The sequence below is a fragment of the Dromiciops gliroides genome, chromosome 2 (genome assembly GCF_019393635.1).
Source record: "Dromiciops gliroides isolate mDroGli1 chromosome 2, mDroGli1.pri, whole genome shotgun sequence".
Classification (NCBI taxonomy): domain Eukaryota; kingdom Metazoa; phylum Chordata; class Mammalia; order Microbiotheria; family Microbiotheriidae; genus Dromiciops; species Dromiciops gliroides.
The window spans coordinates 12,436,263-12,448,558 of record NC_057862.1 but is presented as its reverse complement, the minus strand read 5'-3'; the positions used below and the strand labels follow the sequence as shown (position 1 = coordinate 12,448,558).

The 12,296-nt window shown below is 46.7% G+C and overlaps 1 protein-coding gene across 2 annotated transcripts in view; it reads right to left on the bottom strand.

The window, feature by feature from the left end:
* RNLS (renalase, FAD dependent amine oxidase) overlaps positions 1-12,296 on the bottom strand; it is a 213,877-nt gene that overhangs the window by 192,550 nt on the left and 9,031 nt on the right. The gene's annotated exons all lie outside the window — the stretch shown is intronic.

Here is a 12,296-nt window from a genome sequence, read left to right as displayed (position 1 = left end):
TTGGATACTTCCTAGCTGTGTGACCCTGAGCAAGTCACTTTATCCTGTTTGCCTCAGTTTCCTCATGTATAAAATGAGCTAGAGAAGAAAATGATGGACCACTCCAGTATCTGTGCCAAGAAAATACCAAATGGGGTCGGTAAGGGTTGGACATGGCTGAAACAACTGAACAGCAACAATCCTAAGGAAAAGAAGGCGGGAGTAGGGGCACAGGGTTGGGTGCAGCTATCATCAAGTATCTGAATAACTTTCAGGTGAAAGAGTGATGAGTGGCTCCAAAGGACAAAACTAGCACTGATGAGTGAAAGCTGTGGAGAGACAGATGTCAGGAAAGGATTCCCATTAACTGGGGCCATGGCATACTGGAGTGGGCAGCCTTGAGAGGTCATAGGCCAAGCTGACATTGAACCACTGACATTGTCTCTTTGGGTCTAGTCATTCAGCCAACTCTGAATTAATCTAATTATATTGACTAGCCCACAGTTCCCCATCTTCTCCACTAGAATACTAGAAGATATTTAACAGACGTTTTATTAAAATCTAGGCAAACTATATCACAGCATTCTCCTCATCTACTAGTTTGGGAATCCTCTCAAAAAAGGAAACAAGGTTAGCTTGGCACAGCCTGATTATGCCCTGCTGGCTTTGGTGGCCAACCACCTCTTTGATGGCGCATCCCAGTACCTCCCTAGAAGTCAAGGTCAAGCTCACTAGCCTGTGCTGGGCAGACTCTGTTCTCTTCCTTTTTTGAAAATTAGGACATTTGCCTTCTCAGAGTTCATGGTACCTGTTTCCCACAGTCTTTCAAAGATCACTAACAGTGATTCGGCAGTCCCATTTGCCAGATCTTTCTGTAACTAAGGATGGAATTTGTCTGGGCCAAGAGACTTGAAGTCATGAACAACGGGAACTAGTAGCATTGTTACTATTTCCATATTTGTCTTGTCAACTGCTCTTCAGTCATTCTGATTCTGATATGGAAATGTCCTTGTAAAATGGAGAGAGAAAACCTAAGCAGAAATAAGAACTGATATCATGGGAAAAGAAAGGAAGGAAGGAAGGAAGGAAGAAAGAAAGGAAGGAAGGAGGGAAGGAAAAAGATACAAACTTCAGTATTCATGTTGGTTTTAAAATGTATTTTGTTGTGAATGGGATGTAAAAAAGTCTATGGGCCAGAAGAATTTTATATGAAGGTGTAAAAAAACCCTCAATAGCAAAATTCTTTCTTTTCTAATAATACTCATAATTGAAAATGTCACTTGTGACCTAGGAAAAAACCTCACAATCAATTTTAAAAACTACACATTATTTGTATTAGTATGAAGCCTCACAATTTGACAGCATATACAAAATAATTCAAGATACAAGGACAAAAATAAACTTCATCAAAATTTAAGTGCAGATACTGACTCTGGGGAGCTTGTCAGTGGCCCAGCTGTCTCTCCCCCGGACATCCCTCTGATGTGCAGCCCTGCTCCCTGGGGGAGTTCCTTCCTTCTGGGGCCTTTGTTGTGCTAGTATGAATCCACATGTAATTAAGTCTATTGACCCACGTGTACTGGAAGGTTTATACTCATCAGTCAATCACAGGCTCAGAGATTTAGAGCTAGAAGGTCACTCAGAAGCCATCGAGTCCAGTGAGGCCCAGGGAGGTTAAAGGACTTGCACAAGGTCTCTTAAGTGTCAGAGGTGGGATTTGAACCCAGGGCCTCTGACTAATAAGTGAATGTTTTTTCCTCCTCCAATCAATAAGAAATTATTAAGTATCTAGTCTTCACCAGGCATTGGGGATGGAGAGGTAGAGAAAAAAAGGAAACAGTCCCTGACCTCAAGAGGCCTTCATTTTATAGGGGGAGATAATGTAAATATGTAAAATAAAGAATATAAAAAATAAGTACAAACAACAGGGAGAGGGGCTTACTGGTTTATTGTCTATTCAAACTGTGACAGATACAAATTTTGTTGGCCAAGGGGTCCATTCCAATGCATATTGAAATCCAGGCAATAGACATTTGTCATCCATTTTGTCTTTCCTGTGTGTATGGGCAGGACAAACTCCCTTGAAGAATTATAAATCCTTTCCAGGAGACTCTTCTGCAAGCAAACACACCTGAGGCCCTCACCAGCCACAGGGAATCTCTCCTTGGCCTAGACATTCTGCTAGGCCCTCTCCATCACTGCAGAGAATATCTCTGCACACTCACAAGAACACTGAATACTGATTCATCAGCAAGCATTTATTAAGTGCTTGCTGTATGCCAGGCACCATGTTAAGTGCAGGACATACAACCAACCAAGGCAAGAACTCTTCTTGTCCTTAAGGAGCTTGTATTCAAATGCAGGAGCAACTTGAATACACAGAAGATAAATGTAGGGAGAGAAGGCAGTTTTAAACCCAGTCCAGGCCATAAGGTTCCTAGTTCTTACCTAACAACCTTTGTTTGGAAATAAGCAATCACAGAGTTTACCGCAAAAATGCAAAGACACTTTGGAATCTCTTCTTTGCTACAGAAGTTCAGGAGGAGGGAGGTTGTTTTTATTCAACAACAAACATTAGGACCCAGTAACTAATGCTGTGGAAGCATTCCATGTCTAATAATGGAGATAAGACATGAATGCAAGTAAGCAAGATGCTGGGGAAAATACTGTATCTGGCCCAAGAGACAGAGAAAGTGCTTTGGGAAATCAGAAGGGCACAAGGACAGTTTTGTCAGGAGGAACTAGGGGAGGGTTTGTGGGAGGGCGACATCTGGCCTGAGACCTCCAGGTGGGGCTGGGATTTGAAAGGTAGAAGTGGGAATGGTATGGCCAGAGGGAGAGCAAAGAGCATGGCAAATCATTCATTCTGGCTGCCACCCAGAAAGGGGAGGAGTGTGGGGCTAGATCCCAGAGAGCCTTGAATGTCAAGGTGAGGAGTCTTCTCCCTGAACATTGAACAAGCAAGGGACGGGGAGAATGGAAGCCGTCCACCATGAAGAGGGAAGGCTGGCGTGCCTGCCTGTGGGTGAGGGGAGCTTGGAGGCCAGAGGCTATTGCGACAGTGCAAGGAATGAGGATGTGAACTCTGGTGGGGGCCATGGGAATGGAACAGAAAGCATGACTCTGCAAGCCATGGGGGACTGTCTGTCTAACTGCTTTTTGTTTTATCAAAATCTAGTAAGTTATTCAAGTCCAGTGCACTTCTCATTCATTTCGGAGAGTTCTTTTGAATGCACCCATTTCCCCAGGGCTGCTGGGTGAATAACCAAAAGACACATAAACAATTACGTCTTAAAAAGAAAAAAAAAAAGGCAGGTGACTTGACATCAGATCATCTCGTGCTGTATAGAGTGAAGAACTGACAGGCCCCAGGAGGCCATGTTGGGGTGGGCTTGGGAAGAGGGGCTAGAAGTACCGGGCACCTCTGAGTTCTAGAAACAAGGCTCCGCCTTCATGTTCCCAATGTGACTCTAATAGCCATGAAGGCAGAAAAGCAAGAGGATCCCTAAAGTTAACTGCACCCCCAAAAGACATTTTTATAGACTGCTGTCACTAGTTTTAATTGTAGACCCACAAATGATGCAAATGAAAGGTTGCAACTGATCTGGAAAGGGAGCTTTCTTCTTTTCTTTTTTTTCTTTCTTTCTTTTTTTTTTTGGTGAGGCAATTGGGGTTAAGTGAACTCAGGTCCTCCTGACTCCAGGGATGGTGCTCTATCCACTGCACCACCTAGCTGCCCTAAAAGGGAGCTTTTAAGGTCTGCCCTTAAATCCCGAGTTTCTGATCTGCTAAACTTTGCTTCAAGGGAGCCAAGATCTCATCAATGTGAGTGTAAAGCATAACCACTCCACATTCTCAGACAGATCCACAGGGTGGTAGAGCTTGACAGGCAGAGACCCTGAGGCCCTTTCCCAAGGTCAAACAGGCCCCCGGACTCAGGAGCAGACCATGAGATGGAACTCTGATCTTATGGAAGAGGAGCCTCCCCGCGGTGGTAGAAATTCAGAATCTGCCCATCTCTCACCCTGGGCAGCTCCTGTCCAGGTCACCCTGTCCATCCTTTGATGGGGGAAGGGAGGGGAAGGCGTGGCGTGGCACTCTCACTGCATGGCCATCATTTGGCCTCTTCTGAAGATATTCTTTGTCGCTTTGGTCTTGCCATAGCCTGTTAATGCTGAACATGTAACTGTCCACTGCCCTTTGGGTAACCCATGAGTCTGTTTCCCTGGAGACTGGATATTTTATGATTTGAAGCCATCACTGGAAGAATATTGCTGTCCAAAGCTGTCGTTTCAGGGAGAGGCTCGGCCTCAGTGAAAATCAGAGCAGTTGTCTGAGGATAAGTCAGCCCACTGGCTTCCTCCTGTTGGATTCTGGGTCCCACTCACTGTCTGGACTCAGGGTCTGTCCAGGAAGTATATCCTGGAGGACTGGCCCTCTGGGCTATCCAAAAGACCAATGGTAGGGGATAAGGATAGAGCCTGCACGACAACAGGGCACTTCCTCCACCAGGCAGCATCCTCAGTGTACCCTGTAGTCTACTAAGGGGGCCAAGAGCCCCCAAGGGTCTGGTGCCACATCAGAGAGCTGACTCTCTGGTCATTGCGCTATCCCACCTATCCAGGAAAACTGGGCTATGCTGAAAACAAAGCAAACAAAAGACCCAAACTTAAAACTTGTCTTTGGCTCCTGTTTCCCTACACTATTTAGTGATAAACTGAGGGAAATGCCAACATTTTAAATGGCATGAATCAAACCATTAATGAGCATTCATTAACCACCTCTATGTGCCCAGGACCTAGGCTGGGTGCTGGGAGGACCTGTCCCTACCCTCAACGAGCTCACACTCTGATATGAGAAACAGGCACATCCAGGTGTAGACAGAAAACTGAGACCAAGCAGAGCCAAACCTAGTGTAAGGGCCCTGATCCATCTGTTCAATGATGATGGACTGAGGATATATCCACCACTGGGGTAGTGCTGGGCCTGGCATCAGCAAGACCCAAGTTCAAATCCAGTCTCAGACTTTGGAGATTAGCTAGGTGATTCTGGACAAACTGCCTGATCCCTGTTTGCCCCAAGTTCAAAGGTTCATCATAAGGATGAAATGAAATATTTGAAAAGCACTCAACATTGCTGGTCTGTGGTAGGCCCTACATAAATAAATGTTGTCATTTATTTGTTTGTTCATCCATCCACCCACCCACCCATCCATCCATCCATCCTTCTACCGGGCACAATATGAGCTTCCGTGAATTTTATTTTTCCAGTCTGTCCTCTGCACAGCTCGACAGCTGCCAAAATAATCTTCCTAAGGAAAAGGTTTGCTCGGGTCATGCTTTCTCTTCCGTACCCTCTGTGGTTCCCCATTATGAGGGCTAAAATATAAACTACTGATCCTCACATTTGAAGCCCCCCCACCTATTTTCCCTGCCAAGCTACTGCCTGATCTTGCCAGCCTCTCTTACCTTCCCTCATTAGCGGAGGCCATCCTCATTACTGTCTCCTCCTGCTGCAATGCTTGTCTTCCTTCAAAGGCCTTTTCCAAGAATCTCTTCCTGATCCCTACAAACAAAGATAGGGACTGCTTCTGTGCTGGCTATCACTGGAATAGGGAACTCCTAAGGGAAGAAACTCCCTCCAACAGTGCAGGCAGTCAGCCCCTTCCCTGAAATGTAGTCTTAGAGAACTACCTGGAGGCTTAGATATTGAGTGATTTGCCCGGGGTGGGGGTGGGGAGGGCCCAGATGTGTAAAGGGAGGGACTTGAACTCAGGCCCTTTGGGGCCCTGAGGCCAAGCCACCTTGCCTCTCAATCTAATATTCTGATAGTGATTTGTCTTGATAAGTTACAATGTCACAATTCTGACCTTTCCATAGATAGTATCTTGTACCTTTTGAGCCCTCAATAGATTTGCTGAAATTAAGTGACTTTGTCAAGACTGACCCCCCAAATGGGTAACTGATAGAATAACGTGAAGAAGCAGACACTGAGCCTTCCAGAGCTGGTCAATGTGTCCTGACACCAAGGAGAAGAATTTCATGAATGGGACAGGACTGGACACACACTTGCTTTTTTGCTTCCAAAGAGATGGCGGGGGAGAAGCAGGGCAGTGGAGTGGGCCGGGAGCAGGCCTGGTGGCCACTCCTTCCCATGAGTCTCTATTCCCTCGAAACTCCACCCAGTACAAAGAAAACAACCAATGGCTTCAGCAAGACAACAGAATCCAGGCTAAAACTTCAAAAACAGCAAACAGGCATGCAGGAAACCAATAGACCACAGAAAGAGAAATACAACTGTAAAGAATAACAAAAGACATCAGGTATTTATGGGTTGGATTATTAAGGCATAAACAGAATTTATATAAAAACAACTATAAAATAATCTTCATAGCTCTAAAGATCCCCGAGAGTCTGTGTTTACATCTAATGTAACAACACCATTTTTATTATATCTGTGTGTCATTATAGTAAGAATGATACTGCTTAGCACTGTACCAGTAACACTGCCCAAGGAATGCTTTATCAAACTAGACAAGATAACATGAAAATTCACATGGAACAAAAGGTCAAGAATATTTAGGAAAATAACAGAAAAAAGGAGGAATGAGGGGTATTAATAGCTAATGTTTACAGAGCACCGAATATGTGCTAGGCACTGTGTTAAGCAATTTACCAGTATTACCTCATTGGGTCCTCACACAACCCTGTGAAATGGGTGCTGTTATTATTTCTACCTTACAGTTGAGTAAACTGACACAGAGGGTAAGGGACTTGCTCAGCGACACACAGCTAGTAAGCGTCTAGAGACTGGATTTGAACTTGAGTCTTCCTGACTTCATGTCTAGCGCACTATCCACTGTATACCTCTATTTAGTATTTCGTATTAACCAGACCTCAAAATACACTCTAAAGTAGTAACAATCAAAACTACTTTGTACTGGATAAAAATAGAAGAAGTCCTCATGTGGAATAGATTAGACAAGAAGGCTTAGAAGGAAATGGTACAGCAGCTCACTCCTATATTGGTCAACTGACACAAAGCATTAAGAAATCTTTCAGTAAGAACTGCTGTGAGTTTGGGGTACTGTTAGGTGGGAAAAGCATCTTAGAACCCCACCCTATCTTGCCAGCTAATTCCAAATGGATGAGGAAGGGAAATATTAAAAAGGCTGTTGAAAAAGTTGGAGGAAAACAATTATATCTCTCACAATTGTGGACAGGAGATGACTCTGGGATAAAAGATAAACTACTTTGACTGCAATTTTAAAAAACAACAACCATTTTACCCAAATAAAACAGGTATATCTACAATAAAAATTTAAGATATGAACTAGGGAAACATTTTAGAGAAATCATCTTTGATAAAAGTCCCACAATCTAAATCTTTAGGGAACTGATATAAACCTGTAAGGCTGAGAGTCACTCCCCACTAGCTATGTGGTCAAAAAAGATGAATAAACACTTCCTCTAAGAGGAAGAAATGCTAGGTATAGACTTCAAAAAGTGATCAAAATCCACACACCCAACTGGGTGGAGTAATCTATTTAATCTGGGCAGTAAATGAGCCTAACACTCATCAGAATTGGCTCACAGACCTCAATCTCATCAGAACTGGTTCAAGGAGGGAATAACATACACACTCAATTGGGTGGAGTAATCTCTCTAACCCTGCAGGAAAATAGGAGGGGAAGGGGATAAAGAGAGAGGGGCAAAAGAAGGAAGGGCAGAATGGGGGAGGGGACAGACAGAAGCAAATCCCTTTTGAAGGGGGATAGGATGAAAGAAGATGGATAATAGAATAAATATCATGGGGAGAGGAATAGGATGTAAGGGAAACAGTTAACAATAGCAATCATGAAAAAGAGGAAAGGGGGGGAAATTGTACAAGAAATATTTACAGCAAAAAGTGATCAAAATCACTAGAAATTTGCAGGATGAGAATTGCCACAACTTTGAGGTCAGACCTCCCACCCATGAAATTGTCTGATAGTAAAAAAAAAAAAGGAAAAGTAATTAAAGATGTGAGGAATGCAGGAAAACAAAGATGCTAACTCATTACTGGTGGAATTGTAAAACTGTCCAAGTAGTTTGAAAAATAATTTGAAATCATACAGAATATTTCCAAGATTGTCTCTCCCCTTTGAACCAGCTTTGAATCCCCCTATGGGAATAACTACAGATGTAATACTGTCTGGCACACAGAGCTTTAATAAATCCTTCATTTGATTCATAAGAAATGACTTCTCTGTATGAAAATATTCATAGAAGTACTGTTCATAACAGCAAATAGCTGGAAACAATCTCCATGTCCAATGACTGGGAGAAAATAGCCGAACAGAGTTCCGTGTAATGAAATACATCACAACGTTATTGTCAAACGATGAATATGAGGAATTCAAAGAAACACAAGAAAGCCAGGCCACGTGGAATAGTGGGAAGGACGTGGGATATGGGGTCAGAGGACCAGGGTTTAAATCCAGTTCTGTGACTTACTGCTACCCATGAGACCTTGGACTCATCATCGGGTTGCTCGGACCTCAGTTTCCCTACCTTTAAAATGAAAAGGCTGGCTTGAGGATTTCTAAGACTCCTTCTCATTACATCTTTACGGCATGAGGTGGGTCAAGTAAAAGGGAGAGTCAAAGGGACCACATCTACAGTTACCGCCACCATAGTTTAAATGGCAACAAAGCACAGGCAACATGAATGTGAACTGTAAAGCACAACATAAGCCCTTCTTTTATAAAAAGAGAACTGCTGAGGCGTAAGATTGCGTTTATAACCAGCTGCATCCAGTTTTCTGCTGTTCCCTTTTTGTGTCCTGGACCCCTTGGCACAGTCTGGCAAAGCTGTTCTTCTCTCTGTCACCAGGGGCTGCTTAAAGCTCTCTCCTCAAGCCCCCTGCCCCTGCCCAGTGCTCCCACTCACAGCAGATGATGCTACCTCCTGAGGACCATCTGTGGCACCCTCCTGATGCCCATCACGTTCAAGGCCGTGTCCTCCATCTCTGCCCTCCTGCCGTGGTTCAGGTTCTCTCTTTGTAAGAGCCCCCTTCGTGTCACAGGAGAGGACGGGGAGGAAACGACAGACAGAGAGCACGGCTTCTAGGAAAGGATTCGAGGGGAGGGAGCAGAAGCAGTCACCACACTGGGGCAGAGGGAGAGAAGAGGAAATTAGAAGAGAAGCCTTGGCTGGGGAGGAGACTTGAGAAGCTCCCCTGCCTCCCTGAGATGCAGAGGTGGGAGGCTACAGGTGCCCAGTACTGCTCACCCTGCCAGACCCAGCCAGGAGGGCAGCGAGTTACAGGGAAGCAGAAGGCAAGGGGAAAGCGGGATGGTACGATGCAAACAAGCAGCCGTCGAAGCGAAGATCTCGTGGGTCTGTTCTCCCTTTGCTGGGCACCATCTGTATTTCTGGGCTATTTGGCTGCCACAGACTTGCCCACTGTGGTTGAGGGCATTTCCTTTTGTGCCCTAGACTCATCCCTGGACCCCCTTGTCTTAGCATGGTGCCCCCCTCAGCTTGCCCCTATTACACATGGAGATATCTTAAGTCGACAGACTGGCTCTGTAAGAGGCCTCCCCACCGTGAGTACCTCCTCCACTGCTAGGTGCCCACCCGTCCCATATGTTGTCTCTTCCACAGGGTCCTGGAGGGCAGAAGCCATCTCTTTACCTTTCCTCATATCCCCAGCGCTGGGCACAGTGCCTGGCACCTAATAAATGCGTGTGGGCTGACTGACTGACTGATCCAAGTCTTTCTGCTGTAAAACACTTCTAGGGCTCGTGGGGAGAAAGTCAATATTATTTTAGGCCACTAGATGGCAGTGATGGTCCGCGAAGAGGGAGGCCCACACAGATTACTGCCGTGACCCTGGGGGCTAAGGAGGTCAGTGGCCTTATCCCATTTCTCACAGAAGCCTGGAAGGGTGGGGGCGGGGTCACTTCACAAGGAAACACAGCCCCCTCTCAGGCTAGGAGCAAGGACGGGGCCTGGGATCCTCAAGGCTGCCCCAGGCCAAGCACCCCCAAGAGCGCGCTGCCCTCCATGGGCTCACGGCCTCCGTCTTTGAGTCCGCACCTCCAAGCGGATCCTTCCCAAGACTTTACTGTGTCTCAGAAGCTCAGGGCTTGAGAGCTGAGCGCATCACACTGACCCCCCTTCTAGAGACAAGGAACCAGGAAGTATCTTGGCCAGGATCACACAACTGCTAAGAGTCTGGGGCAAGAACTGAATTCAAGTGTTCTTGAGTCCAAGTCCAACCCTCCGTCCCCTCAGGGGCATGGCCTCTCAAGAGGAAAGCTCCTCATGTCAGGCATAAAAGGGGCCTTAGACATCAACACCCCAAGACGGGAAACCGAGGCCCAGAGAGGGGAAGTGACTTGCCCTCGGTCACACAGCTCAGAAGTGCCTGAATCTTTCTGAGTCCAGGCCCACCGTCCCCTCTCTTCTCTCTCTGTCTCATTGCTGCATGACACAAAAATGAAAGAAAAAAGCCCTCTTCCCAGTCCTAGGTAAGATGGGATGACCTCATCACCGTGTGAAGTCCTATTCCCCTCTGGACTCTGCGCCATCAGCACGGTCTGACTCTGCTGGGGGTGGGGCTGTGACCTCGGCCAGATAAGTCCCCTCGCTGCCCTGGTTGTACTGCTGGGGACTTCTCTCCCTGACTTCACCACGACCCTCACTTGGGCATCTTCTCCCCTCCGCCTCCCCACACCGTGTGCTGCCTTCCTCCACTGGATCGTAAGCTCCTTGGGGGCAGGGATTCTTTCTTTTTTTGTATCTGTGTCTTAGAATAGTGCCTGGCACACAGTAGGTGCTTAATAAATGCTTACTGACTACTGACTGTTACAGCTATAGGCACGGACGTGGGTGTAGATGTGGGTACTGATGCCAATGCAGAAAGAGACACACAAAGTGAAATGGGCCATGTCTAGGGTGGGCTGGCTCCTCTTCCTCACGGGAGGTATTCAAGAGGAAGTCAGGAGATGAGTTTTCAGATGTGATCCAGACAAGAGATTCCTCGATTATAGGTACAGACTGCCCTGTGGAGAAGTGAGACCATGGATTTTGGGCCCTCTCTGACCCCCCCACAAAGAGAAATAAGGAGGGGGAAGCCGGTGGGTCGGTGCCCCTGGCATGACTGCACACAGCCTGCTGAGGGGCAGCCTCCAGAGAAGCCTCTCCTTCCTACTCCCAGGAGGGTAAAGAGTCCAGGGGCCAGAGCCCTCCTGCCCCCCCCTCCCCCCCGAAGAGCCAGCAGGGCAGCCTAGGTACGAGGAGGAAGGAGGACTATGGCCATCTTGCCCCTCCTCATTTCTTCATGCCTGTGGTTTCAGGGGTCTGAAGACTCTACAGCCCCCATTGCTCGGCCACTCGGAGTCCCGGACAATTGTCTGGGGCCTCAAGAGGTGGAGGGACTTTGGCAAGGCCTCGAACCCAGGACGGGCTGCCTCGGAATCCGGGAGAAGTCAGCAGAGACCTCTACAAACTGATCTTGATCCCAAGCCAAGCAGTGAGTTCTCCCGAAACAGCCATGGCTGCTGCAAGTTTCCCTAATGATACCGTTCTGTGACTGATGGATAGATCCCTTATGGCTATGGTCAGGAGACAGAGAGCTAAAGTGGGCATCCCATGGAGGAGGCAGCCATTTAGAAATGGGTTTGGAGAGTGTTTATTGTTTCATTCACTTGCTTATTATTTTGCCGTTGTTTAAGTCAACATCTTTGCTGTTAATTCCCTTGTCCTCTGGCTTCCTCTGCTACAAACAGATATCACTGGGGGTTGAGAGTTGAAAATCTGAATGGAAGCCTAGCCAACAATACAGGGAATTGCTCCACCAGAGCCCTGGTGGCAGAGGGTGGCAGAGAAGATGGCAGTAATTAGGAAATACCAGAGAAAACAATAGTAGGTGAGCACCCCGGGACCGTATCCCGGCACTCATAAGAACCAGCACTGAAACTGTAAGTTCCCTGGACTTCCCAGCGTGAGGAACGGCACAGATTTAGTGCTTCCTGCAGAATGCCGCACTCACAAGTCGGGAGGGGTCTCGTACCCTACTGAGTAGAAGGAACTGCTGCCCCCACAGTTAACCGCCTCACATGCGGAAAACTGGAAGAAGCCAGCTTTGAAAATGTGTACAAAGGGGGGCAGCTAGGTGGCGCAGTGGATAGAGCACTGGCCTTGGAGTCGGGAGTACCTGAGTTCAAATCTAGCCTCAGACACTTAACACTTACTAGCTGTGTGACCCTGGGCAAGTCACTTAACCCCAATTGCCTCACTAAAAACAAAACAAAACAAAACGAAAATGTG